This window comes from Lampetra planeri, chromosome 40 (genome assembly GCF_965212315.1).
Source record: "Lampetra planeri chromosome 40, kcLamPlan1.2.h2, whole genome shotgun sequence".
NCBI classification, from domain to species: domain Eukaryota; kingdom Metazoa; phylum Chordata; class Hyperoartia; order Petromyzontiformes; family Petromyzontidae; genus Lampetra; species Lampetra planeri.
Genome location: NC_136146.1, coordinates 2,987,058 through 2,991,150, shown reverse-complemented (window position 1 = coordinate 2,991,150; position 4,093 = coordinate 2,987,058). Strand labels below are relative to the sequence as shown.

The 4,093-nt window shown below is 49.1% G+C and overlaps 1 long non-coding RNA gene across 1 annotated transcript; it reads right to left on the bottom strand.

Annotated features, from left to right (window-relative positions):
* Positions 1-609: 609 nt before the first annotated feature.
* Positions 610-2,198, bottom strand: LOC144731727 (uncharacterized). Its single transcript, XR_013588007.1, has 2 exons — positions 1,956-2,198; positions 610-1,362 (listed from the first exon to the last, which is right to left on the bottom strand). It is a non-coding gene; the product is annotated as an uncharacterized LOC144731727 (long non-coding RNA).
* Positions 2,199-4,093: the final 1,895 nt, after the last annotated feature.

Here is a 4,093-nt window from a genome sequence, read left to right as displayed (position 1 = left end):
TATTTATGTCCGCCTGTGTTGGTCTGTGTGTATGTATGTGCGTTTATGCGTGTGTCACACTATCTCACCCACACATATCTCTATGTGTCTGCATGCGAGTGTTTTCTATACATCAGCATGCGTCTGTGTACCTGTTACTTTAGCTACCTGTGTGTGTGTGTTTGTCTGTATGTATGGGTCTCTATTCCTGTGGCCTTCATATGTGGTGGTCGCTAACAGCACTTGCCCCAAAAGTATGTTAAGTCTACGCGGGGGATCTTTTTCTTTGTATCCCTGTACTTGTTTGTGTACGTCTGTGTGCTTTTATATATCTTTCCTATGTTTATGTGTAAGTTTTTTTTTCATGTGTGTGTCTGCATGCATATGTCTGTGTTGTTCTGTGTGTGTCTGCACGTGTGCGTGTGTGTCCACGTGGCTAGCTCTGTATCTGCGAATGCATTTCTCTTCGTGTTTCAGTTAGTGCATGAGTTTTTTCGTGCATTTGTCCGTGTGTTTCTGTCTTTCTATCTGTATGTTCCTGCAATGTCTGTCTTGGGGTGTAGGCGTTTGTGTGCCCATGTCTATCTGTACGTATGTCTTCCGTATATATGTTTTTCTCTCATTGTATGTTGTTTTAAATGCACGTGTTTGACGTGTCTCTATGTTACTGCATGTCTGCCTTTGTACGTGTGCAAATATTTAGTGTATATATCCACGTGCTTGTTTCTACAGGGTCGAGTTGTCCGTGTGTATATTTCTCTTTGTCCGTGTGTATGTGTTTGCATGGCTTGTATGTGGGGAGCGGTGGCGCAGTAGTTAGCACACTGTGCTACGAAACCGGTGAACCAAGTTCCATTACAACTCACGACCAATAACAGCGGTGAAATCTGAACCAGTCCTGGGCCTCCCCTAGGTCGACTCAGCCTCAAATAAGTACCTTGTGCGATGTGTAAACATCGTGACTCGGGAGACGGAGGCAGCCGAGCGTGGTGCTGGCAACCCACCCCCTCGTGTGCCCTCCCGGCCTTCAAAGGTGCTCGCCAACAGCACTTGCCCCAACAGTCCGTGTCAGACTATACGGGGGAGCTTTGTCTTTGCATGCCATGCATGGGTGTCTGCGCGTGCATTTCCGGACGTCCAGCCGACGTTTCCGTGCGCGTGTGCGTCCGTGTCCACACGCGTGCCCGTTAACTCGAGTCAGTGGCATGCAAATACGACGAAGCGAGAACGTCAGCTGCGTCGAAGTGATGCGCTTTGAATTGGAGAGAGAATGGAACGAGATGACCATTACCTGCCGTCGGGCCACGCACGTCTTGAGAAGCACCGAGGAAGGCCGCGGCTTGACAGAGGTGTGTTCTTTCCACTGCTGTGAGCCTCAGTGCCCTGCGTTCAACGATGAGACATGAAGAAAGGGGTGGATGGGGATATTTATTTATGAGCGAATTGTTGAAGCTGTTGCCAGCTGTCACACGCTCGTCCGTGCCGTCTTCAACGCGCTCAGCTGGACACGTCCGGCATCGCTCGTCCTGGAGCAACTTCTCTGCGACCGGGACGAGACGCTGTCCCGTCACCAATAAACCATCTCAAATAGCCGAGCAAAAAATGTTCATATAATAACCGCAGAAAACTGTTACACGGCAACTGAATACATTTGGCGGCACGGCTCAACAGCACGCACGGCATTGAGACAATTATAGCTACACCGCTTAACTATGCACACACATGCGCCGTATGCATGCGCTGTTTGTGTGTGTCCATATGCCGAATATGTCTGTCTTTTATTTAAGAGCTTGGTACTGCTGCCGTGGTGTTCCTCTGCTCCCCATCTATCTCTCCCTTCTCTCTCTCTGCTCTCTCCCTTCTCTCTCTCTCTCTCTGCTCTCTCGCTCTCTGTGGCAAACTCGACTGCGGAGCTCTTCCCCCTTCCCAGGCAGCTGCCAGGATACTGGGAGAGGAGAGACCGTCGGGGGCCGTACTTGTTGGACGAGGAGCGGACCGATGCGCAGCGCCGAACCCGAGGTTTTGGAGCTCTCTCCCAACCCAGAGGCGAAATCCGTACGCGTGTGTGGGAGAGAGAGCGAGCGAGCAGGCGTGTGTGTGTGTGGGAGAGAGAGCGAGCGAGCAGGCGTGTGTGTGTGTGGGAGAGAGAGCGAGCGTTTGTGTGGGAGAGCGAGCGAGCGTGTGTGTGTGTGGGAGAGCGAGCGAGCGAGCGTGTGTGTGTGTGGGAGAGCGAGCGAGCGTGTGTGTGTGTGGGAGTGGAGCTGTCATTGGCTGATCCTGCGGAGAGAGAGGGGGCCGGGGCTGTCACAGTGCTCAGCTCCGAACAGCACGAACAGCACATGTGCCCAGATGGTGGAGAGTGTGGCGATCTTCTGTTACAATTAGAAGCTGTGTGTGTGTGTTGGTGGTGGGTAGATATGTCTGTTTAACACAGAGGCTTTCTCGACCAATGTCATCCATAATACAGGTTTTTTTTTGGGGGTTAAATCGCGTAAATGTGTCTATGTGTCGTTAAATCCGCCACCATCCGACACAACCATTTAGTGAGGGTTGTCACGTAAACAGAACATGCCAGTTCGTTACTAGCACAGCACACCGGTGTGTTCGAGAGCGATTACTCTCCAACACAGCGGTGTGCTGAACTAGTAACGAATTGGCACGTTCTGTTTACGTGACAAACCTCACTAATTGGCCGTGTCGGTGGTGGCGGGTTTAACGACACATTTATAAATTTACGCGATATAACCCCACCCCAAAAAACCTCTATCATGGTAGCTTTGTATGGTTGCATGAGCTTATGTAATAGTATGGATTAATCGTTGCAACGTCTTTTGTTGAACCCCACACTCTGCCAATCAATCATGGTGGCCGTTTGACCATACTTCACCACGTTGGTCAGTGAACATTAGGGAAATGGGGGGGAGGTGATTAACCGGTTCAGATATCACTCGCCACTCTTTTTACCCGTAGCCAGGTATCCAACTCGGGCGGCAGAGTTCACAGGGCGGTGCGCAAACCACGGCGCCGCTACTCCACCACATATCTTTGAGCGCCTGCACGAGTGGCTGGTGGCACGTGTGCATCAGTGCACGTGAGAGCAACACGTGTACAGCTATTTCGTCATTCTGCTGCAGGACGAGGGTCTCCCCAGTCCGTGTGCGTCATGGGGGTTATTGGACCACTACTTCATCGCGCTGGTCAGCGAGTGTTGGTGACAAATTTGGAACGTGAGCATGGAAGTACAGCACAACAGTGGAGTTTGTTAAGTTGGTCAATGCTGGTAACACAGTCCCGCAGCAGCCTACAACACAGATGTGTGCATGGTGGTCTCCCATCCAAGCCCTGTCCAGTTTCAAACTTGCTCAGCTTTTACAATATATCGAGATCGGATCGATCCCGAGTGATTTGGTCATAAGCTGAATGCTTGTTTACGTGTGAATCTAGGTCCAGTTATGAGGATGTTTATGTCTGAGTGTGCAGATGAATGATACGTGTTTTGTTAATGAGAGTATATGTATTAAATATCGGCGATTGTAATATGTTAACATAATGTTAGTGAGCGGCTGTGTAGCGGTTAGCGCGCTGCGACAAATCCGGCGACCCGAGTTCGATTCCTGCTCACGGCCAACATCAGTAACAATTATCTGAACATGTCCTGAACTTATCCAGTTCGACTCAGTCTCAAAGGGATACCTGCTGTGATGTGTTAACATCGCCACGTTCATCGGTTGCTCGCTCACAGTACTTCCCCCAAAAGTCCTTTGAAGCTATAATGGGGTTATTTGTCTTTGATGTCTATATACATGTGTGTATATGAGTATGTATGATCATATCTGTCAATGCAGATTCATATCATTGAAATATGACTATTAGGGAATGGCTGGGACCATAGCTGCACGCAAATTGTGTAAATAACAAAACAACTTGAATAATGTGAACGGTATGCATACGAAACACCGATTGTTATAAATGTAACAATTCATGTCTCCATCGTCTTAAAACCAACCTCACATGCCCCCTCTTCCCCGTTTAAAATCCAGTGCAGAATACTTCGCAGATTAATTTAGTTTTGACTGCTCCAAATATCTATATATTGTTATATCGACTAACGTAC